At 39.5% G+C, this 26362-nt stretch overlaps 1 protein-coding gene across 2 annotated transcripts in view; it reads left to right on the plus strand.

Annotated features, from left to right (window-relative positions):
• PHF2 (PHD finger protein 2) overlaps nt 1-26362 on the plus strand; it is a 697107-nt gene that overhangs the window by 441994 nt on the left and 228751 nt on the right. The gene's annotated exons all lie outside the window — the stretch shown is intronic.

The raw sequence follows: 26362 nt of genomic DNA on the forward strand, positions 1-26362 counted from the left end.
TCCGGTAAGCCATTTTTATTACAGAAAGAAAAAAAGGGCTTCACAAGGGCTTTTAAGACTGTAGACATTTTCTGGGCTAAAACGATTTATATATAAGCATATTTTATACTCCATATCCTTGAGGAATTATTTTAATCTTGGGAACTATGTAAAATAACCGGCAGGCACTGTATTGGACACCTTATTCTCTAGGGGCTTTCCCTAATCATAAGCAGAGTCTCATTTTCGCGCCTCTATTGCGCACTTGTTTTTGGGAAGCATGACATGCAGATGCATGTGTGAGGAGCTCTGATACATAGAAAAGACTTTCTGAAGGCGTCATTTGGTATCGTATTCCCCTTTGGGCTTGGTTGGGTCTCAGCAAAGCAGATACCAGGGACTGTAAAGGGGTTAAATATAAAAACGGCTCCGGTTCCGTTATTTTAAGGGTTAAAGTTTCCAAATTTGGTGTGCAATACTCTTAAGGCTTTAAGACACTGTGGTGAAATTTTGGTGAATTTTGAACAATTCCTTCATACTTTTTCACAATTGCAGTAATAAAGTGTGTTCAGTTTAAAATTTAAAGTGACAGTAACGGTTTATTTTAAAACGTTTTTTGTACTTTGTTATCAAGTTTATGCCTGTTTAACATGTCTGAACTACCAGATAGACTGTGTTCTGAATGTGGGGAAGCCAAGGTTCCTTCTCATTTAAATAGATGTGATTTATGTGACACAAAATTTAGAGAAAATGATGCCCAAGATGATTCCTCAAGTGAGGGGAGTAAGCATGGTACTGCATCATCCCCTCCTTCGTCTACACCAGTCTTGCCCACACAGGAGGCCCCTAGTACATCTAGTGCGCCAATACTCCTTACTATGCAACAATTAACGGCTGTAATGGATAATTCTATCAAAAACATTTTAGCCAAAATGCCCACTTATCAGCGAAAGCGCGACTGCTCTGTTTTAGAAAATACTGAAGAGCATGAGGACGCTGATGATATTGGTTCTGAAGTGCCCCTACACCAGTCTGAGGGGGCCAGGGAGGTTTTGTCTGAGGGAGAAATTTCAGATTCAGGGAACATTTCTCAACATGCTGAACCTGATGTGATTACATTTAAATTTAAATTGGAACATCTCCGCGCTCTGCTTAAGGAGGTGTTATCTACTCTGGATGATTGTGAGAATTGGTCATTCCAGAGAAACTATGTAAAATGGACAAGTTCCTAGAGGTCCCGGGGCCCCCCGAAGCTTTTCCTATACCCAAGCGGGTGGCGGACATTGTAAATAAAGAATGGGAAAGGCCCGGTATACCTTTCGTCCCTCCCCCCATATTTAAAAAATTGTTTCCTATGGTCGACCCCAGAAAGGACTTATGGCAGACAGTCCCCAAGGTCGAGGGGGCGGTTTCTACTCTAAACAAACGCACCACTATACCTATAGAAGATAGTTGTGCTTTCAAAGATCCTATGGATAAAAAATTAGAAGGTTTGCTTAAAAAGATGTTTGTTCAGCAAGGTTACCTTCTACAACCAATTTCATGCATTGTTCCTGTCACTACAGCAGCGTGTTTCTGGTTCGATGAACTAGAAAAGGCGCTCAATAATAATTCTTCTTCTTATGAGGAGATTATGGACAGAATTCATGCTCTCAAATTGGCTAATTTTTTCACCCTAGACGCCACTTTGCAATTGGCTAGGTTAGCGGCGAAAAATTCTGGTTTTGCTATTGTGGCGCGCAGAGCGCTTTGGCTAAAATCTTGGTCAGCGGATGCGTCTTCCAAGAACAAATTGCTTAACATTCCTTTCAAGGGGAAAACGCTGTTTGGCCCTGACTTGAAAGAGATTATCTCTGATATCACTGGGGGCAAGGGCCACGCCCTTCCTCAGGATAGGTCTTTCAAGGCCAAAAATAAACCTAATTTTCGTCCCTTTCGCAGAAACGGACCAGCCCCAAGTGCTACGTCCTCTAAGCAAGAGGGTAATACTTCTCAAGCCAAGCCAGCCTGGAGACCAATGCAAGGCTGGAACAAAGGAAAGCAGGCCAAGAAACCTGCCACTACTACCAAGACAGCATGAGATGTTGGCCCCTGATCCGGGACCGGATCTGGTGGGGGGCAGACTCTCTCTCTTCACTCAGGCTTGGGCAAGAGATGTTCTGGATCCTTGGGCACTAGAAATAGTCTCCCAAGGTTATCTTCTGGAATTCAAGGGACCTCCCCCAAGGGGGAGGTTCCACAGGTCTCAATTGTCTTCAGACCACATAAAAAAACAGGCATTCTTACATTGTGTAGAAGACCTGTTAAAAATGGGAGTGATTCATCCTGTTCCATTAGGAGAACAAGGGATGGGGTTCTACTCCAATCTGTTCGTAGTTCCCAAAAAAGAGGGAACATTCAGACCAATCTTAGATCTCAAGATCCTAAACAAGTTTCTCAAGGTTCCATCGTTCAAAATGGAAACCATTCGAACAATTCTTCCTTCCATCCAGGAAGGTCAATTCATGACCACGGTGGATTTAAAGGATGCGTATCTACATATTCCTATCCACAAGGAACATCATCGGTTCCTAAGGTTCGCATTCCTGGACAAGCATTACCAGTTTGTGGCACTTCCGTTCGGATTAGCCACTGCTCCAAGAATTTTCACTAAGGTACTAGGGTCCCTTCTAGCGGTGCTAAGACCAAGGGGCATTGCAGTAGTACCTTACTTGGACGACATTCTGATTCAAGCGTCGTCCCTTCCTCAAGCAAAGGCTCACACGGACATTGTCCTGGCCTTTCTCAGATCTCACGGGTGGAAAGTGAACGTAGAAAAAAGTTCTCTATCTCCGTCAACAAGGGTTCCCTTCTTGGGAACAATAATAGACTCCTTAGAAATGAGGATTTTTCTGACAGAGGCCAGAAAATCAAAACTTCTAAACTCTTGTCAAATACTTCATTCTGTTCCTCTTCCTTCCATAGCGCAGTGCATGGAAGTAATAGGTTTGATGGTAGCGGCAATGGACATAGTTCCTTTTGCGCGAATTCATCTAAGACCATTACAACTGTGCATGCTCAGTCAGTGGAATGGGGACTATACAGACTTGTCTCCGACGATACAAGTAGATCAGAGGACCAGAGATTCACTCCGTTGGTGGCTGTCCCTGGACAACCTGTCACAGGGGATGAGCTTCCGCAGACCAGAGTGGGTCATTGTCACGACCGACGCCAGTCTGGTGGGCTGGGGCGCGGTCTGGGGACCCCTGAAAGCTCAGGGTCTTTGGTCTCGGGAAGAATCTCTTCTCCCGATAAATATTCTGGAACTGAGAGCGATATTCAATGCTCTCAAGGCTTGGCCTCAGCTAGCAAAGGCCAAGTTCATACGGTTTCAATCAGACAACATGACGACTGTTGCGTACATCAACCATCAGGGGGGAACAAGGAGTTCCCTGGCGATGGAAGAAGTGACCAAAATCATTCAATGGGCGGAGACTCACTCCTGCCACTTGTCTGCAATCCACATCCCAGGAGTGGAAAATTGGGAAGCGGATTTTCTGAGTCGTCAGACATTTCATCCGGGGGAGTGGGAACTCCATCCGGAAATCTTTGCCCAAATTACTCAATTGTGGGGCATTCCAGACATGGATCTGATGGCCTCTCGTCAGAACTTCAAGGTTCCTTGCTACGGGTCCAGATCCAGGGATCCCAAGGCGACTCTAGTAGATGCACTAGTAGCACCTTGGACCTTCAAACTAGCTTATGTATTCCCGCCGTTTCCTCTCATCCCCAGGCTGGTAGCCAGGATCAATCAGGAGAGGGCATCGGTGATCTTGATAGCTCCTGCGTGGCCACGCAGGACTTGGTATGCAGATCTGGTGAATATGTCATCGGCTCCACCATGGAAGCTACCTTTGAGACGAGACCTTCTTGTTCAAGGTCCGTTCGAACATCCGAATCTGGTCTCACTCCAACTGACTGCTTGGAGATTGAACGCTTGATTTTATCAAAGCGAGGGTTCTCAGATTCTGTCATTGATACTCTTGTTCAGGCCAGAAAGCCTGTAACTAGAAAAATCTACCACAAAATATGGAAAAAATATATCTGTTGGTGTGAATCTAAAGGATTCCCTTGGGACAAGATAAAAATTCCTAAGATTCTATCCTTTCTTCAAGAAGGTTTGGAGAAAGGATTATCTGCAAGTTCTTTGAAGGGACAGATTTCTGCCTTGTCTGTGTTACTTCACAAAAAGCTGGCAGCTGTGCCAGATGTTCAAGCCTTTGTTCAGGCTCTGGTTAGAATCAAGCCTGTTTACAAACCTTTGACTCCTCCTTGGAGTCTCAATTTAGTTCTTTCAGTTCTTCAGGGGGTTCCGTTTGAACCCTTACATTCCGTTGATATTAAGTTATTATCTTGGAAAGTTTTGTTTTTGGTTGCAATTTCTTCTGCTAGAAGAGTTTCAGAATTATCTGCTCTGCAGTGTTCTCCTCCTTATCTGGTGTTCCATGCAGATAAGGTGGTTTTGCGTACTAAACCTGGTTTTCTTCCGAAAGTTGTTTCTAACAAAAACATTAACCAGGAGATAGTCGTGCCTTCTTTGTGTCCGAATCCAGTTTCAAAGAAGGAACGTTTGTTGCACAATTTGGATGTAGTGCGTGCTCTAAAATTCTATTTAGATGCTACAAAGGATTTTAGACAAACATCTTCCTTGTTTGTTGTTTATTCTGGTAAAAGGAGAGGTCAAAAAGCAACTTCTACCTCTCTCTCTTTTTGGCTTAAAAGCATCATCAGATTGGCTTACGAGACTGCCGGACGGCAGCCTCCTGAAAGAATCACAGCTCATTCCACTAGGGCTGTGGCTTCCACATGGGCCTTCAAGAACGAGGCTTCTGTTGATCAGATATGTAAGGCAGCGACTTGGTCTTCACTGCACACTTTTACTAAATTTTACAAGTTTGATACTTTTGCTTCTTCTGAGGCTATTTTTGGGAGAAAGGTTTTGCAAGCCGTGGTGCCTTCCATCTAGGTGACCTGATTTGCTCCCTCCCTTCATCCGTGTCCTAAAGCTTTGGTATTGGTTCCCACAAGTAAGGATGACGCCGTGGACCGGACACACCTATGTTGGAGAAAACAGAATTTATGTTTACCTGATAAATTACTTTCTCCAACGGTGTGTCCGGTCCACGGCCCGCCCGGGTTTTTTTAATCAGGTCTGATAATTTATTTTCTTTAACTACAGTCACCACGGTATCATATGGTTTCTCCTATGCAAATATTCCTCCTTTACGTCGGTCGAATGACTGGGGAAGGCGGAGCCTAGGAGGGATCATGTGACCAGCTTTGCTGGGCTCTTTGCCATTTCCTGTTGGGGAAGAGAATATCCCACAAGTAAGGATGACGCCGTGGACCGGACACACCGTTGGAGAAAGTAATTTATCAGGTAAACATAAATTCTGTTTTTTTTTAGAAGACAACCCAAAGTATTAACCTAGGCCCATTTTGGTATATTTCATGTCACCATTTCACCACCAAATGTGGTCAAATTAAAATAAATCATTAACCTTTTCACAAACTTTAGGTTTCTCACTAAAATTATTTACAAACAGCTTGTGCAATTATGGCACAAATGGTTGTAAATGCTTCTCTGGGATTGGCATTGCTTTTTGCTAATTAGAAGGCTGCTAAATGCTGTTGTGCACCACTCTTGTATTATGCCCAGCAGTTAAGGGGTTAATTAGGTAGCTTGTAGGGTTAATTTTAGCTTTAGTGTAGAAATCAGCCTCCCACCTGACACATCCCACAGCCTGATTCCTCCCCCACCTCACAAATGTCACCGCCATCTTAAGTACTGGCAGTAAGTCAGTTTTTTTTTTAAATTTTTATAATTATTCTGCAATGTTGGATCCCCCCTTAGCCCCCAACCTCCCTGATCCCCCCAGCAGCTCTCTAACCCTCCCCCTCTACCTATTTGTCACCAGCTTGGGTACTAGCAGCTGTATGCAACAAACACAACAACCTTTTTTTGTAAATAAATGAATAAAACCCCCATTTTCTGTAGTGTAGCTGCCTCCCTCATTACCCTCCCCCCTCCCAGTTCCCTTTTCAAACATTTATTCCCCCCTCTCCCTCCATCTCTAACACTTTTCTGTTGTGTAGCGCTCCCAGCCCGCTGCTACCGGCACCATCATTTGGCCTGACAGGAAGTGGACTAGCGATGGGGCGCCCACCCGCCTCCCTGCAATGGCTCCCACCCGCGAATGATCGGCACCATCGCTGGCCAAAGCAGAGAGGGCCACAGAGTGTCTCTCTCTGCATCGGTGGCTAAAAAAAGGGTATTACAGGATGCCTCAATATCGAGGCATCACTGCAATACCTTGAAAGCGCCTGGAAACTATCACTTCCAGCGCTTGAAACCCCAGAGGACGTGTCAGGTACGTTCTTGGTCCTTAACTGACACTTTTTGTAGGACGTGCCTGACACGACCTCAGTCGCTAAGGGGTTAACTTTGAAATTTGCCAGATAATTTTCTACTGCTCATTTCATGTTCAAAGTAAGTTCTATTGAATTGCCTTTTTATTGTGTATTTGCCAATTATACAATTCTACTGTATGTGGTTATTAAAGGGACAGTCTAGTCAAAATTAAACTTTCATGATTTAGATAGAGCAGCAATTTTAAGTAACTTTCTAATTTACTCCTATTATCAATTTTCTTCCTTCTCTTGGTATCTTTATTTATAAAAGCTGGATGTAAGCTCAGGAGCCGGCCCAATTTTGGTTCAGCACCCGGGTAGCGCTTGCTGTTTGGATGGCTACATTTAGACACTAATCAGGAAGCACTACCCAGGTGCTAAACCAAAAATGGGCCATCTCCGAAGCTTACATTCCTACTTTTTAAAAGAAACATAACGAGAACAAAGAATAATTGAAAGTTTAATTCTGACTAGACTATCCCTTTAATGTGATGGATTTTCAATTTAATAATAGCTAAATATAATTCTATGGTAAAAACCACACAATAAAAGTTATTAAACACTAACGGGTCCGTCCATCATTTTTGCAAAGAGTTTTATTAGGAACCAACACACATGTTATAATAAGTTGAATATTTACAGGTTATTGTACACATATATTTTACAACAAAACAGTCCAATTAATACAGGGCAACTTTAGCTACCACAACCCCCGAAGAATACTTAGCCAAATCCCCTGTGTGTTTTCTCTCTTTGTCTAAAATCAGCCATCTCCAGCAGGAGTGGGAGGGGGCGGGGGGCAAGAGAAGAGAGATGAAACTAATTTGGTTTTCCAATTTTATGCACAATTCTAGGGGTCTATCATATGCCATTCAAAAGTAGCCATAGAGTTGGTCAAAAGCCTTGTGTGGAATATGAAGGTGTATGGGGGGGGGGGGTTCTTTTATGAAAAAGGCCTTTTGTCTCTCACTACCACTTAAATTGCATACACATATACATATATATAGTATCTCACAAAAGTGAGTACACCCCTCACATTTCTGTAAATATTTTATTATATCTTTTCATGTGACAACACTGAGGAAATGACACTTTGCTACAATGTAAAGTAGTGAGTGTACAGCCTGTATAACAGTGTAAATTTGCTGTCCCCTCAAAATAACTCAACACACAGCCATTAATGTCTAAACTGTTGGCAACAAAAGTGAGTACACCCCTTGGTGGAAATGTCCAAATTGGGCCCAATTAGCCATTTTCCCTCCCTGGTGTCATGTGACTCGTTAGTGTTACAAGGTCACTGGAATTTCAACATGGCAACTCATGGCAAAGAACTCTCTGAGGATCTGAAAAAAGAATAGTTGTTCTACATAAAGATGTCCTAGGCTATAAGAAGATTGCCAAGACCCTGAAACTGATCTGTAGCACAGTGGGCAAGACCATACAGTGGTTTCACAGGACCGGTACCACTCAGAACAGGCCTCACCATGGTCGACCAAAGAAGTTGAGTGCACATGCTCAGCGTCATATCCAAAGGTTGTCTTTGGGAAATAGACATATGAGTGCTGCCAGCATTGCTGCAGATGTTGAAGGGGTGGGGGGTCAGCCTGTCAGTGCTCAGACCATACGCCGCACACTGCATCAAATTGGTCTGCATGGCTGTCTTCCCAGAAGGAAGCCTCTTCTAAGGATGATGCACAAGAAAGACCGCAAACAGTTTACTGAAGACAAGCAGACTAAGGACATGGATTACTGGAACCATGTCCTGTAGTCCGATGAGACCAAGATGCACTTATTTGGTTCAGATGGTGTTAAGCGTGTGTGTGGCGGCAACCAGGTGAGGAGTACAAAGATAAGTGTGTCTTGCCTACATGAATGCCAACATGTACTGTGACGTACTGTGACATACTGAAGCAGAGCATGATCCCCTCCCTTCGGAGACTGGGCAGCAGGGCAGTATTCCAACATGATAACGACCCCAAACACACCTCCAAGACGACCACTGCCTTGCTAAAGAAGCTGAGGGTAAAGGTGATGGACTGGCCAAGCATGTCTCCAGACCTAAACCCTATTGAGCATCTGTGGGGCATCCTCAAACAGAAGGTGGGGGAGCGCAAGGTCTCTAACATCCACCAGCTCTGTGCTGTCGTCATGGAGGAGTGGAAGAGGACTCCAGGGGCAACCTGTGAAGCTCTGGTGAACTCCATACCCAAGAGAGTTAAGGCAGTGCTGGAAAATAACGGTGGCCACACAAAATATTGACACTTTGGGCCCAATTTGGACATTTCCACTTAGGGGTGTACTCACTTTTGTTGCCAACGATTTAGACATTAATGGCTGTGTGTTGAGTTATTTTGAGGGGATAGAAAATTTACACGGTTATACGGGCTGTACACTCACTACTTTACATTGTAGCAAAGTGTCATTTCTTCAGTGTTGTCACATGAAAAGAAATAAAATATTTACAAAAATGTGAGGGGTGTACTCTTTTTTGTGAGATACTGTATGCATTTCCAATTTACCTCCATTAACAAAATGTGCACAGTCTTTTTATATTTAAACTTTTTGAGTCACCACTGCCTACTGAGCATGTGCAAGAATAAGCGTGTATGCATTTGTGAATGGCTGATTGCTGTCACATGGTACGTGTATGCATTTGTGATTGGCTGATGGCTGTCACATGGTACAGGGGGAGTGGAAAAAGACATAACTTTAAATTGTCTGAAAAAAAAATCTACTTCTCATTTGAAGTTCAGACTAAGTGCTATTGCATTGTCTTGTTATCTTGCATTTGTTGATTATGCAAATCTACTGTTGACTGGTCCTTTAAACAACATTCCAATTTACTTCTATTATCTAATTTGCTTTATTCTTTAGATATCCGTTGTTGAAGAAATAGCAATGCACAAAGGTGAGTGAATCACACATGGCATCTATGTGCAGCCACCAATCAGCAGCTACTGAGCCTATCTAAATATGCTTTTCAGCAAAGGATATCAAGAGAATAAAGCAAATTAGATAATAGAAGTAAATTAGAAAGTTGTTTAAAATTGCATGTTCTATCTGAATCATGAACATTTTTTTTTTATGGCCCTTTAACCCGTTAACGACCAAGGACGTGCCAGGCATGTCCTACAAACAAATAGACTTAAGGGCCAAGGACGTGCCAGGCACATCCTCTGGGGTTTGAAGCTCTGGAAGCGATCGTGATCGCTTCCAGATGCTTCCAGGGTATTGCAGTGATGCCTCGTTTTTGAGGCATCACTGCAATACCCTTTTTACCCCACTGATGCAGAGAGAGACACTCTGTGGCCCTCTCTGCATCGGCCATCAATGGTGCCGATCGATAGTGGGTGGGAGCAGCAGCAGGGAGGCGGGTGGGTGGCCCATCAATGCTCACATCCGGCTCCTCTTACGCTGATGTGTTAGTTACGTTTCTCCGATCGCGGCGGGGTGGACGCGGTGGCGTGCACGCTCTACATTTGCACAACTAGTAGAGAGGGAGGGTGGAATAAAAGGTGCTGGGCAAGGGATCTGGGAGGGAAGGGTGGGTAGGGTATTGAGGGGGGCAGCTACACTACAGAAAATATTACATTTTACATTTAAAAATTAAAAAAACAATTTTTGGGGGGGCAAATTGGGTACTGTCAGACAACAGTACTCAAGATGGCGGCAAATAAGTAGAGAGGGGGGGTTAGAGAGCTGTATGGGGGGATCAGGGAGGTTGGGGGTTAAGGGGGGATCCAACACTGCAGAATCAATATAAAAATTAAAAATAAAAAAAATTATAGTACTGGCAGACTTTCTGCTAGTACTTAAGATGGCGGTGACAATTGTGAGGTGGGGGAGGGAAGAGAGCTGTTTGAGGGGGTAAAGGAGGGATCAGGGGGTGGGATGTGTCAGGTGGGAGGCTGATCTCTACACTAAAGCAAAAAATGAATCCTTCAAGCTTCCTAATTAACCCCTTAACTGCTGGGCATAATACAAGTGTGGTGTGCAGCGGCATTTAGCGGCCTTCTAATTACCAAACAGCAACGCCAAAGCCATATATGTCTGCTATTTCTGAACAAAGGGGATCCCAGAGAAGCATTTACAACCATTTGTGCCATAATTGCACAAGCTGTTTGTAAATAATTTCATTAAGGAACCTAAAATTGTGAAAAAGTTAGCGATTTTTTTTTATTTGATCGCATTTGGCGGTAATATGGTGGAATGAAATATACCAAAATGGGCCTTGATCAATACTTTGGGTTGTTTACTACACTACACTAAAGCTAAAATTAACCATACAATCTACCTAATTAACCCCTTCACTGCTGGGCATAATACACGTGTTGTGCGCAGCAGCATTTAGCGGCCTTCTAATAACCAAAAAATAATGCCAAAGCCATATATGTCTGCTATTTCTGAACGAAGGGGATCCCAGAGAAGCATTTACAACCATTTGTGCCATAATTGCACAAGTTGTTTGTAAATCATTTCAGTGAGAAACCTAAAGTTTGTGAAAAAGTTTGTGAAAAAGTGAACAATTTTTTTTATTTGATCGCATTTGGTGGTGAAATGGTGGCATGAAATATACCACAATGGGCCAAGATCAATACTTTGGCCTCTAGTTATTAACGTGTCTACTTACCTGCCATCGCCGGCCCCAATATGCTCGCCTAAGCTCGCCTCACATCGCCTCCGCAGACCTGAATAAGCTCGCCATAGTTATCAAAAAAGCTGTTTATCATACCCCGCCGCCACCTACATAATACCTATTAACCCCTATCCTGCCCCCTTTATACCGCCGCCACCTATAATAAATGTATTAACCCCTATCCTGCTGATCCCGTACCCCGACGCAACGAAATAAATTGTTTAACCCCTAAACCGCTGCTCCCCTACACCGTCGCCACCTATAATAAATTTATTAACCCCTACCCTGCCCCCCTTATACCGCCGCAACCTATAATAAAATTATTAACCCCTAAACCTAAGTCTAACCCTAACCCTAACACCCCCTAATTTAAATATTAATTAAATAAATATAAATAAATATTACTCTTATTAAATTAGTTATTCCTATTTAAAACTAAATACCTACCTATAAAATAAACCCTAATATAGCTACAATATTACTAATAATTATATTGTAGCTATTTTAGGATTTATTTTTATTTTACAAGCAAATTTCAATTTATTTTAACTAGGCACAATAGCTATTAAATAGGTATTAACTATTTAATAGCTACCTAGTTAAAATAAAGACAAATTTACCTGTAAAATAAAAACTAACCTAAGTTACAATTACACCTAACACTACACTATCATTAACTAAATTATTCCTATTTAAAACTAAATACTTACCTGTAAAATAAACCCTAAGATAGCTACAATGCAATTAATAATTACATTGTAGCTATTTTAGGATTTATTTTTATTTTACAGGTAACTTTGTATTTATTTTAACTAGGTAGAATAGTTATTAAATAGTTATTAACTATTTAATAACTACCTAGCTAAAAGAAATACAAAATTACCTGTAAAATAAATCCTAACCTAAGTTACAATTAAACCTAACACTACACTATCATTAAATAAATTAAATCTACAAATACCTACAATTAAATACAATTAAATAAACTAACTAAAGTACAAAAAATAAAAAAATATTACAAGATTTTTAAGCTAATTACACCTAATCTAAGCCCCCTAATAAAATAACAAAGCCCACCAAAATAAAAAAATGCCCTACCCTTTTCTAAATTACAAAAGTTAACAGCTCTATTACCTTACCAGCCCTTAAAAGAGCCTTTTGCGGGACATGCCCCAAAATATTCAGCTCTTTTGCATGTTAAAAAAAATACAACCCCCCCCAACATTAAAACCCACCACCCACATACCCCTACTCTAACCCAAACCCCCCTTAAATAAACCTAACACTACCCCCTGAAGATCTCCCCACCTTTAGCCGTCTTCAGCCAGCCGACCACCGATGGAACAGAAGAGGACATCCGCAGCGGCCGAAGTCATCATCCAAGGGGCGCTGAAGAGATCTTCCATCCGATAGAAGTCTTCATCCAAGGGGCGCTGAAGAGGTCTTCCATCCGATAGAAGTCTTCATCCAGGCGGCGTCTTCAATCTTCATCCATCCATCCGGAGCGGAGCCATCTTCAAAGCAGCCGACGCAGAGCCATCTTCTTCCACCGACGCCTACTCGCCGAATGAATATGCCTTTAAGTGACGTCATCCAAGATGGCGTCCCTCGAATTCCGATTGGCTGATCCAATCAGCCAATCAGATTGAGCTCGCATTCTATTGGCTGTTCCGATCAGCCAATAGAATGCAAGCTCAATCTGATTGGCTGATTGGATCAGCTAATCAGATTTTTCCTACCTTAATTCCGATTGGCTGATAGAATCCTATCAGCCAATCGGAATTCGAGGGACGCCATCTTGGATGACGTCACTTAAAGGAATATTCATTCGGCGAGTAGGCGTCGGTGGAAGAAGATGGCTCCGCGTCGGCTGCTTTGAAGATTGCTCCGCTCCGGACGGATGAAGATTGAGGAAGCCGCCTGGATGAAGACTTCTATCGGATGGAAGACCTCTTCAGCTCCCCTTGGATGAAGACTTCTATCGGATGGAAGACCTCTACAGCGCCCCTTGGATGATGACTTCGGCCGCTGCGGATGTCCTCTTCTGTTCCATCGGTGGTCGGCTGGCTGAAGGCGGCTAAAGGTAGGATGATCTTTAGGAGGGTAGTGTTAGGTTTATTTAAGGGGGGTTTGGGTTAGAGTAGGGGTATGTGGGTGGTGGGTTTTAATGTTGGGGGGGTTGTATTTTTTTTAACATACAAAAGAGCTGAATACTTTGGGGCATGCCCCGCAAAAGGCCCTTTTAAGAGCTGGTAAGGTAATAGAGCTGTTAACTTTCGTAATTTAGAATAGGGTAGGGCATTTTTTTTTATTTTGGGGGGCTTTGTTATTTTATTAGGGGGCTTAGATTAGGTGTAATTAGCTTAAAAATCTTGTAATATTTTTTTATTTTTTGTAACTTAGTTTTTTTTATTTTTTGTACTTTAGCTTGTTTATTTAATTGTATTTAATTGTAGGTATTTGTAGTTAATTAATTTAATTTATTCAATGATAGTGTAGTGTTAGGTTTAATTGTAACTTAGGTTAGGATTTATTTTACAGGTAATTTTGTATTTCTTTTAGCTAGGTAGTTATTAAATAGTTAATAACTATTTAATAACTATTCTACCTAGTTAAAATAAATACAAAGTTACCTGTAAAATAAATATAAATCCTAAAATAGCTACAATGTAATTATTAATTACATTGTTGCTATCTTAGGGTTTATTTAACAGGTAAGTATTTAGTTTTAAATAGGAATTATTTTTTTAATGATAGTGTAGTGTTAGGTGTAATTGTAACTTAGGTTAGTTTTTATTTTACAGGTAAATTTGTCTTTATTATTACTAGGTAGCTTTTAAATAGTTAATAACTATTTAATAGCTATTTTGCCTAGTTAAAATAAATTGAAATTTGCCTGTAAAATAAAAATAAATCCTAAAATAGATACAATATAATTATTAGTTATATTGTAGCTATATTAGGGTTTATTTTATAGGTAGGTATTTAGTTTTAAATAGGATTAATTTAGTTAATAATACTAATTTTATTTAGATTTATTAAAATAATATTTAAGTTAGGGGGGTGTTATGGTTAAGGTTAGACTTAGCTTTAGGGGTTAATAAATGTATTAGAGTAGCGGTGAGGTCCAGTCGGCAGATTAGGGAGGCTGGGGTTAAGGGGGGATCCAATACTGCAGAATCAATATAAAAATTAAAAATAAAAAAAATTATAGTACTTGCAGACTTTCTGCTAGTACTTAAGATGGCGATGACAATTGTGAGGTGGGGGAGGGAAGAGAGCTGTTTGAGGGGGTAAAGGAGGGATCAGGGGGTGGGATGTGTCAGGTGGGAGGCTGATCTCTACACTAAAGCCAAAAATGAATCCTTCAAGCTTCCTAATTAACCCCTTAACTGCTGGGCATAATACAAGTGTAGTGTGCAGCGGCATTTAGCGGCCTTCTAATTACCAAACAGCAACGCCAAAGCCATATATGTCTGCTATTTCTGAACAAAGGGGATCCCAGAGAAGCATTTACAACCATTTGTGCCATAATTGCACAAGCTGTTTGTAAATAATTTCAGTAAGAAACCTAAAATTGTGAAAAAGTTAGCGATTTTTTTTTATTTGATCGCATTTGGCGGTAATATGGTGGAATGAAATATACCAAAATGGGCCTTGATCAATACTTTGGGTTGTTTACTACACTACACTAAAGCTAAAATTAACCCTACAATCTACCTAATTAACCCCTTCACTGCTGGGCATAATACACGTGTTGTGCGCAGCAGCATTTAGCTGCCTTCTAATAACCAAAAAATAATGCCAAAGCCATATATGTCTGCTATTTCTGAACGAAGGGGATCCCAGAGAAGCATTTACAACCATTTGTGCCATAATTGCACAAGCTGTTTGTAAATAATTTCAGTAAGAAACCTAAAATTGTGAAAAAGTTAACGATTTTTTTTTATTTGATCGCATTTGGCGGTAATATGGTGGAATGAAATATACCAAAATGGGCCTTGATTAATACTTTGGGTTGTTTACTACACTACACTAAAGCTAAAATTAACCCTACAATCTACCTAATTAACCCCTTCACTGCTGGGCATAATACACGTGTTGTGCGCAGCAGCATTTAGCGGCCTTCTAATAACCAAAAAATAATGCCAAAGCCATATATGTCTGCTATTTCTGAACAAAGGGGATCCCAGAGAAGCATTTACAACCATTTGTGCCATAATTGCACAAGTTGTTTGTAAATCATTTCAGTGAGAAACCTAAAGTTTGTGAAAAAGTTTGTAAAAAAATGAACAATTTTTTTTATTTGATCGCATTTGGTGGTGAAATGGTGGCATGAAATATACCACAATGGGCCAAGATCAATACTTTGGCCTCTAGTTATCAACGTGTCTACTTACCTGCCATCGCCGGCCCCAATATGCTCGCCTAAGCTCGCCTCACATCGCCGCGGACCTGAATAAGCTCGCCATAGTTATCAAAAAAGCTGTCAAAAAGCTGCGCACCAAGTATGGGGCGATGAGCAGCGGACTGTGATAGTTATCACTCATCCGAGCTTGCTGCTCTTCGGCTTTTTCCCAGCTTTATTGATAAGCTGTCACTAAGCACCCACACTAAACTACACTGTTCTACCCCCTATACCGGAGCCCCCCGCAACTAAATAAAGTTATTAACCCCTAAACCGCCGCTCCTAGTCCCCGCCGCAACTATAATAAATTATTAACCCCTAAACCGCCGCTTCCTGAGCCCACCGCCACTCTAATAAACTGATTAACCCCTAAACCGCCGCTCCCGGACCCCGCCGCCACCTACATAATACCTATTAATCCCTATCCTGCCCCCTTTATACTGCCGCCACCTATAATAAATGTATTAACCCCTATCCTGCCGATCCCGTACCCCGACGCAACGAAATAAATTGTTTAACCCCTAAACCGCTGCTCCCGGACCCCGCCGCAACCTATATTAAACATATTAACCCCTAATCTGCCCCCCCTACACCGTCGCCACCTATAATAAATTTATTAACCCCTACCCTGCCCCCCTTATACCGCCGCAACCTATAATAAAATTATTAACCCCTAAAGTCTAACCCTAACACCCCACTAACTTAAATATTAATTAAATAAATCTAAATAAATATTACTCTTATTAAATTAGTTATTCCTATTTAAAACTAAATACCTACCTATAAAATAAACCCTAATATAGCTACAATATTACTAATAATTATATTGTAGCTATTTTAGGATTTATTTTTATTTTACAAGCAAATTTCAATTTATTTTAACTAGGCACAATAGCTATTAAATAGGTATTAACTATTTAATAGCTACCTAGTTAAAATAAAGACAAATTTACCTGTAAAATAAAAACTAACCTAAGTTACAATTACACCTAACACTACACTATCATTAAAAAAATAATTCCTATTTAAAACTAAATACTTACCTGTAAAATAAACCCTAAGATAGCAACAATGTAATTAATAATTACATTGTAGCTATCTTAGGATTTATATTTATTTTACAGGTAACTTTGTATTTATTTTAACTAGGTAGAATAGTTATTAAATAGTTATTAACTATTTAATAACTACCTAGCTAAAAGAAGTACAAAATTACCTGTAAAATAAATCCTAACCTGTTACAATTAAACCTAACACTACACTATCATTAAATAAATTAAATTAATTAACTACAAATACCTACAATTAAATACAATTAAATAAACTAGCTAAAGTAAAAAAAACTAAGTTACAAAAAATAAAAAAATATGACAAGATTTTTAAGCTAATTACACCTAATCTAAGCCCCCTAATAAAATAACAAAGCCCCCCAAAATAAAAAAAATGCCCTACCCTATTCTAAATTACGAAAGTTAACAGCTCTATTAGGTTAGTTTTTATTTTACAGGTAAATTTGTCTTTATTATTACTAGGTAGCTTTTAAATAGTTAATAACTATTTAATAGTTATTTTGCCTAGTTAAAATAAATTGAAATTTGCCTGTAAAATAAAAATAAATCCTAAAATAGCTACAATATAATTATTAGTTATATTGTAGCTATATTAGGGTTTATTTTATAGGTAAGTATTTAGTTTTAAATAGGATTAATTTAGTTAATAATAGTAATTTTATTTAGATTTATTAAAATAATATTTAAGTTAGGGGGGTGTTAGGGTTAGGGTTAGACTTAGGTTTAGGGGTTAATTCGTTTAATATAGATGTCGGCGGTATGGGGGGGCAGGATAGGGGTTAATACATTTATTATAGGTGGCAACGGTGTAGGGGGGCAGATTAGGGGTTAATAATTTTAATATAGGTTGCGGCGGGGTCAGGGAGCGGCGGTTTAGGGGTTAAACAATTTATTTAGTTGCGGCGGGGTACGGGAGGATAGGGGTTAATAATTTTATTATAGGTGGTGGCGGTATAGGGGGGGGCAGGATAGGGGTTAATAGGTATTATGTATGTGGCGGCGGCGTCCGGGAGCGGCGGTTTAGGGGTTAATAAGTTTATTAGAGTGGTGGTGGGCTCCGGGAGCGGCGGTTTAGGGGTTACCATGTTTAATATAGGTGGCGGCGGTGTAGGGGGGCAGATTAGGGGTGTTTAGACTCAGGGTACATGTTAGGGTGTTAAGTGTAGACAGCTCCCATAGGAATCAATGGGATGTCGGGCAGCAGCGAACATGAGCTTTCGCTATGGTCAGACTTCCATTGATTCCTATTGAAAACCAGGTACGCTGGGCCGGAAAAGTGCAGAGCGTACCTGCTAGTCATTTGATCACTCCCAAAAGTAGTCAGATTGTGCTGAACTTGCGTTCGGAACATCTGGAGTGACGTAAGAATTGATCTGTGTCAGACGGAGTCCGGCGGATCGAACCTTACGTCACTATATTCTACTTTTGCCGGGCAGCAGGGCTTGATAACTTAGGCGAATCAGCCTCGCCACAAATACGCTGCGGAATTCTAGCGTATTTGAGGTTGACGGCTTGATAACTAGTGGCCTTTGGGTTGTTTACTAAAAAAAATATATATATACATGTAAAGGGTTATTCAGGGATTCCTGACAGATACCAGTGTTACAATGTAACTATCGCTGATTTTGAAAAAAAATAAAATTTGGAAATAGCAAAGTGCTACTTGTACTTATTGCCCTATGACTTGCAAAAAAAAACAAATAACATATAAACATTTGGTATTTCTTAACTCAGGACAAAATTTAGAAACTATTTAGCATGGGTGTTCTTTGGTGGTTATAGATGTGTAACAGATTTCGGGGGTCAAAGTTAGAAAAAGTGTGTTTTTTCCATTTTTTCATCATATTTTATAATTTTTTTAATAGTAAATTATAAGATAAGATGATAATGGTATCTTTAGAAAGTCCATTTAATTGCAAGAAAAACGGTATATAATATGTGTGAGGACAGTAAATAAGTAAGAGGAAAATTACAGCTAATCACAAACACCGCAGAAATGTAAAAATAGCCCTGGTCCCAAACGGTCAACAAATGAAAAAGTGGTCTGGTCACTACCTGTCAATTAATGGAGCACATCTCTAATTAGTCCCAGCAATAAAAATGACATATATTAGATTATTCAGTATAGATACATTTTAATTGTACAATGACAGTTTCTTCATTTAAAAATGTATAAATCACTTATGAACACCTGTCGTTTGCATTAATAATTCTTTGTGAAACTATATTTTAGTTCATCTTCTATTCTTTATTTTCACTACATGTAGTTTGTGCAATTAAACAGGGGCTGGTAAATACAGGACAAACATTTGCTATTTGTAAATCATGTTTGAGCATAAAATATATCATTTAAGTAGTAAAAGTATATTTATTTTTCATATTTTACATAGATCACTTTTTAGTACAGTTCTTCGACCTCTGATAGTTTTACATTGGGATTAAGGTGTCAATTTATTAAAGTCTGGCGGACATGATACGCTGTACCGTATCATGTCTGCCAGACATCGCTGAATGCGGAGAGTATACGCTGTCCGTATTCTGCATTGCACAAGCAGTTCTAGTGAACTGCTTGTGCAATACCGCCTCCTCCAGATTCACGGCCAATCGGACGCTAGCAGGGGGTGTCAATCTTGTTAACAATCTTGTTAATCTTGTTAACAAGTGAACGCTATACTTGTTGTTTATATGCCGCACAATTTCCTGTACAGATTAGCATGTATCTTGTTAACAAGTGAATGTTATACTTGTTGTGTATATGCCGCACAATTTCCTGTACAGATTAGCATGTATCTTGTTAACAAGTGAATGTTATACTTGTGTATATGCCGCACAATTTCCTGTACAGATTAGCACGTATCTTGTTAACAAGTGAACGTTATACTTGTGTATATGCAGCACAATTTTGTGTACAGATTAGCACATATCTTGTTAACAAGTGAACGCTATACTTGTTGTGTATATGCAGCACAATTTCGTGTACAGATTAGCACGTATCTTGTTAACAAGTGAACGTTATACTTGTTGTGTATATGCTGCACAATTTCGTGTACAGATTAGCACGTATCTTGTTAACAAGTGAACGCTATACTTGTGTATATGCTGCACAATTTCCTGTACAGATTAGCGCGTATCTTGTTAACAAGTGAATGTTATACTTGTGTGTGTGCTGCACAATTTCCTGTACAGATTAGCACGTATCTTGTTAACAAGTGAACACTATACTTGTTGTGTATATGCTGCACAATTTCGTGTACAGATTAGCACGTATCTTGTTAACAAGTGAACGCTATACTTGTTGTGTATATGCTGCACAATTTCCTGTACAGATTAGCACGTATCTTGTTAACAAGTGAACACTATACTTGTTGTGTATATGCTGCACAATTTCCTGTACAGATTAGCACGTATCTTGTTAACAAGTGAACACTATACTTGTTGTGTATATGCTGCACAATTTCCTGTACAGATTAGCGCGTATCTTGTTAACAAGTGAATGTTATACTTGTGTATATGCTGCACAATTTCCTGTACAGATTAGCGTGTATCTTGTTAACAAGTGAATGTTATACTTGTGTATATGCTGCACAATTTAGTGTACAGATTAGCACGTATCTTGTTAACAAGTGAACGTTATACTTGTTGTGTATATGCTGCACAATTTCCTGTACAGATTAGAGCGTATCTTGTTAACAAGTGAACGCTATACTTGTTGTGTATATGCCGCACAATTTCCTGTACAGATTAGCGCGTATCTTGTTAACAAGTGAATGTTATACTTGTGTATATGCTGCACAATTTCCTGTACAGATTAGCGCGTATCTTGTTAACAAGTGAATGTTATACTTGTTGTGTATATGCTGCACAATTTCCTGTACAGATTAGCGTGTATCTTGTTAACAAGTGAATGTTATACTTGTGTATATGCTGCACAATTTCCTGTACAGATTAGCACGTATCTTGTTAACAAGTGAACGCTATACTTGTTGTGTATATGCTGCACAATATCCTGTACAGATTAGCGCGTATCTTGTTAACAAGTGAATGTTATACTTGTGTATATGCCTCACAATTTCCTGTACAGATTAGCATGTATCTTGTTAACAAGAGAATGCTATACTTGTTGTGTATATGCCGCACAATTTCCTGTACAGATTAGCACGTATCTTGTTAACAAGTGAATGCTATACTTGTTGTGTATATGCCTCACAATTTCCTGTACAGATTAGCATGTATCTTGTTAACAAGAGAATGCTATACTTGTTGTGTATATGCCGCACAATTTCCTGTACAGATTAGCGCGTATCTTGTTAACAAGTGAATGTTATACTTGTTGTGTATATGCCGCACAATTTCCTGTACAGATTAGAACGTATCTTGTTAACAAGTGAATGCTATACTTGTTGTGTATATGCTGCACAATTTCCTGTACAGATTAGCATGTATCTTGTTAACAAGTGAATGCTATACTTGTTGTGTATATGCTGCACAATTTCCTGTACAGATTAGCATGTATCTTGTTAACAAGTGAACACTATACTTGTTGTGTATATGCTGCACAATTTCCTGTACAGATTAGCGCGTATCTTGTTAACAAGTGAATGCTATACTTTTTGTGTATATGCTGCACAATATCCTGTACAGATTAGCGCGTATCTTGTTAACAAGTGAATGTTATACTTGTTGTGTATATGCCGCACAATTTCCTGTACAGATTAGCGCGTATCTTGTTAACAAGTGAATGTTCTACTTGTTGTGTATATGCCGCACAATTTCCTGTACAGATTAGCGCGTATCTTGTTAATAAGTGAACGTTATACGTGTTGTGTATATGCCGCACAATTTCCTGTACAGATTAGCGCGTATCTTGTTAACAAGTGAATGTTATACTTGTTGTGTATATGCCGCACAATTTCCTGTACAGATTAGCGCATATCTTGTTAACAAGTGAATGTTATACTTGTTGTGTATATGCCACATAATTTCCTTTACAGATTAGTGCGTATCTTGTTAACAAGTGAATGTTATACTTGTGTATATGCTGCACAATTTCCTGTACAGATTAGCATGTATCCTGTTAACAAGTGAACGCTATACTTGTGTATATGCAGCACAATTTTGTGTACAGATTAGCATGTATCTTGTTAACAAGGGAACGCTATAGATTACCAATAGAAATGCTTTATTTTGAAGTTGGAAACAAAGAGGACTTTAAATTGAGGAATCTGTGTTTGTGCTCGGATGCTATTATAACACTGTTATTACTTGGCAGAAACAATGACTCACTAATAAACTGCTAATCAGATAAATATGGAAATTTGTGATATTCAGTCACAGAGCTGTTTAACTCATTGGCAGAGATATTAGATTTAGGCTCTATTACCGCTGCGTGTTTAGCTAACTTTGAAACAATAAAAAGGTATGAAAATGTGAAAATGCTACATTGCCATTAAATTACACTCTTCTCTCTGTGCTATTCCCCCTATTCTTTACTGGCACTTATCTTGATTCTTCTTGATTTCAGTCTCAGGATTTTGTTATGAGGTTGTTATATGCAGAACCCTACAATGCTGTGAGAATGGTCTGCATAATGCTGCGCTTGGCATTTAAAGGAACATAAAACACTTTAAGAATGTAAAATAAAAGGGTTAACTATGCACAGTAAAACAATTTAGAGAATGAGAGAAAAAAGTGAGAAAGAGAGAGAGAAAAAGATAAAGAGAGAGAGAAAGATAAAGATAAAGACAGAGAGAGAGAAAAAGATAAAGAGAGAGAGAGAAAGATAAAGAGAGAGAGAAAAAGAGAGAGAAAAAGATAGAGAGAGAGAGAGAAAAAGAGAAAGCTAGAGAGAGAGAAAGAGAGAGGGAGAAAGAGAGAAAAAAAGACAGAGGCCTAGATTTGGAGTTTGGCGTTAGCCGTGAAAACCAGCGTTAGAGGCTCCTAACGCTGGTTTTAGGCTACCTCCGGTATTTGGAGTCACTCAAAAAAGGGTCTAACGCTCACTTTTCAGCCGCGACTTTTCCATACCGCAGATCCCCTTACGTCAATTGCGTATCCTATCTTTTCAATGGGATCTTTCTAACTCCGGTATTTAGAGTTGTTTCTGAAGTGAGCGTTAGACATCTAACGACAAAACTCCAGCCGCAGGAAAAAAGTCAGTAGTTAAGAGCTTTCTGGGCTAACGCCGGTTTATAAAGCTCTTAACTACTGTGCTCTAAAGTACACTAACACCCATAAATTACCTATGTACCCCTAAACCGAGGCCCCCCACATCGCCGACACTCGAATAATTTTTTTTAACCCCTAATCTTCCGACCGCCACCTACGTTATCCTTATGTACCCCTAATCTGCTGCCCCTAACACCGCCGACCCCTGTATTATATTTATTAACCCCTAATCTGCCCCCCACAACGTCGCCTCCACCTACCTACACTTATTAACCCCTAATCTGCCGACCGCAAAGCGCCGCCACCTACGTTATCCTTATGTACCCCTAATCTGCTGCCCCTAACACCGCCGACCCCTATATTATATTTATTAACCCCTAATCTGCCCCCCACAACGTCGCAGCCAGCTACCTACAATAATTAACCCCTAATCTGCCGACCGCAAAGCTCCGCCACCTACGTTATCCTTATGTACCCCTAATCTGCTGCCCCTAACACCGCCGACCCCTGTATTATATTTATTAACCCCTAATCTGCCCCCCACAACGTCGCCTCCACCTGCCTACACTTATTAACCCCTAATCTGCCGACCGGAGCTCACCGCTATTCTAATAAATGTATTAACCCCTAAAGCTAAGTCTAACCCTAACACTAACACCCCCCTAAGTTAAATATAATTTACATCTAACGAAATTAATTAACTCTTATTAAATAAATTATTCCTATTTAAAGATAAATACTTACCTGTAAAATAAATCCTAATATAGCTACAATATAAATTATAATTATATTATAGCTATTTTAGGATTAATATTTATTTTACAGGTAACTTTGTATTTATTTTAACCAGGTACAATAGCTATTAAATAGTTAAGAACTATTTAATAGCTAAAATAGTTAAAATAATTACAAAATTACCTGTAAAATAAATCCTAACCTAAGTTACAATTAAACCTAACACTACACTATCAATAAATTAATTAAATAAACTACCTACAATTACCTACAATTAACCTAACACTACACTATCAATAAATTAATTAAATAAACTACCTACAATTACCTACAATTAACCTAACACTACACTATCAATAAATTAATTAAATACAATTCCTACAAATAAATACAATTAAATAAACTAGCTAAAGTACAAAAAATAAAAAAGAACTAAGTTACAAAAAATAAAAAAATATTTACAAACATAAGAAAATTATTACAACAATTTTAAACTAATTACACCTACTCTAAGCCCCCTAATAAAATAACAAAGCCCCCCAAAATAAAAAAATGCCCTACCCTATTCTAAATTACAAAAGTTCAAAGCTCTTTTACCTTACCAGCCCTGAACAGGGCCCTTTGCGGGGCATGCCCCAAAGAATTCAGCTCTTTTGCCTGTAAAAAAAACATACAATACCCCCCCCCCAACATTACAACCCACCACCCACATACCCCTAATCTAACCCAAACCCCCCTTAAATAAACCTAACACTAAGCCCCTGAAGATCTTCCTACCTTATCTTCACCCTGCCAGGTTCACCGATCCGTCCAGAAGAGCTCCTCCGATGTCCTGATCCAAGCCCAAGCGGGGGGCTGAAGAGGTCCATGATCCGGCTGAAGTCTTCATCCAAGCGGGAGCTGAAGAGGTCCATGATCCGGATGAAGTCTTCATCCAAGCGGGAGCTGAAGAGGTCCATGATCCGGATGAAGTCTTCTATCAACGGCATCTTCAATCTTCTTTCTTCCGGATCCATCTTGCAGACCTCTGACGCGGAACATCCTCTTCTCCCGACGCCTACTAGCCGAATGACGGTTCCTTTAAGGGACGTCATCCAAGATGGCGTCCCTCGAATTCCGATTGGCTGATAGGATTCTATCAGCCAATCGGAATTAAGGTAGGAATATTCTGATTGGCTGATGGAATCAGCCAATCAGAATCAAGTTCAATCCGATTGGCTGATCCAATCAGCCAATCAGATTGAGCTCGCATTCTATTGGCTGATCGGAACATCTCAATCAAAAGAGCTGAATTCTTTGGGGCATGCCCCGCAAAGGGCCCTGTTCAGGGCTGGTAAGGTAAAAGAGCTTTGAACTTTTTTAATTTAGAATAGGGTAGGGCATTTTTTTTATTTTGGGGGGCTTTGTTATTTTATTAGGGGGCTTAGAGTAGGTGTAATTAGTTTAAAATTGTTGTAATATTTTTCTTATGTTTGTAAATATTTTTTTATTTTTTGTAACTTAGTTCTTTTTTATTTTTTGTACTTTAGCTAGTTTATTTAATTGTATTTATTTGTAGGAATTGTATTTAATTAATTTATTGATAGTGTAGTGTTAGGTTAATTGTAGGTAATTGTAGGTAGTTTATTTAATTAATTTATTGATAGTGTAGTGTTAGGTTTAATTGTAACTTACGTTAGGATTTATTTTACAGGTAAATTTGTAATTATTTTAACTATTTTAGCTATTAAATAGTTCTTAACTATTTAATAGCTATTGTACCTGGTTAAAATAAATACAAAGTTACCTGTAAAATAAATATAAATCCTAAAATAGCTATAATATAATTATAATTTATATTGTAGCTATATTAGGATTTATTTTACAGGTAAGTATTTATCTTTAAATAGGAATAATTTATTTAATAAGAGTTAATTAATTTCGTTAGATGTAAATTATATTTAAGTTAGGGGGGTGTTAGTGTTAGGGTTAGACTTAGCTTTAGGGGTTAATACATTTATTAGAGTAGCGGTGAGCTCCAGTCGGCAGATTAGGGGTTAATGTTTGAAGTTAGGTGTCGGCGATGTTAGGGAGGGCAGATTAGGGGTTAATACTATTTATTATAGGGTTAGTGAGGCGGATTAGGGGTTAATAACTTTATTATAGTAGCGCTCAGGTCCGGTCGGCAGATTAGGGGTTAATAAGTGTAGGCAGGTGGAGGCGACGTTGTGGGGGGCAGATTAGGGGTTAATAAATATAATATAGGGGTCGGCGATGTTAGGGCAGCAGATTAGGGGTACATAGGGATAATGTAAGTAGCTGCGGTTTACGGAGCGGGAGATTAGGGGTTAATAATAATATGCAGGGGTCAGCGATAGCGGGGGCGGCAGATTAGGGGTTAATAAGTGTAAGGTTAGGGGTGTTTAGACTCGGGGTACATGTTAGAGTGTTAAGTGCAGACGTAGGAAAGGTTACCGCATAGCAAACAATGGGGCTGCGTTAAGAGCTGAACGCAGCTTTTTTGCAGGTGTTAGGTTTTTTTTCAGCTCAAACAGCCCCATTGTTTCCTATGGGAGAATCGTGCACGAGCACGTTTTTGAGGCTGGCCGCTTGCGTAAGCAACTCTGGTATCGAGAGTTGAAGCTGCGTTAAAAATGCTCTACGCTCCTTTTTTGGAGCCTAACGCAGCCTTTATGTGGACTCTCAATACCAGAGTTATTTTTATGGTGCGGCCAGAAAAAAACTGGCGTTAGTTTTTCGGGTCGTTACCGACAAAACTCCAAATCTAGCCGAGAGAGAGGGAGAAAGAGAGAGAGAGAGAGAGAGAGAGAGAGAAAGAGAGAGAGATAAAAAGAGAAAGAGAGAGAGGGAGAAAGAGAGAGAGAGAGAGAGAGAGAGAGCAAGAGTAAATGAGAGAGTTCTAATACTAACCACAACTGT

This window comes from Bombina bombina, chromosome 7 (assembly GCF_027579735.1).
Source record: "Bombina bombina isolate aBomBom1 chromosome 7, aBomBom1.pri, whole genome shotgun sequence".
Lineage (NCBI taxonomy): Eukaryota > Metazoa > Chordata > Amphibia > Anura > Bombinatoridae > Bombina > Bombina bombina.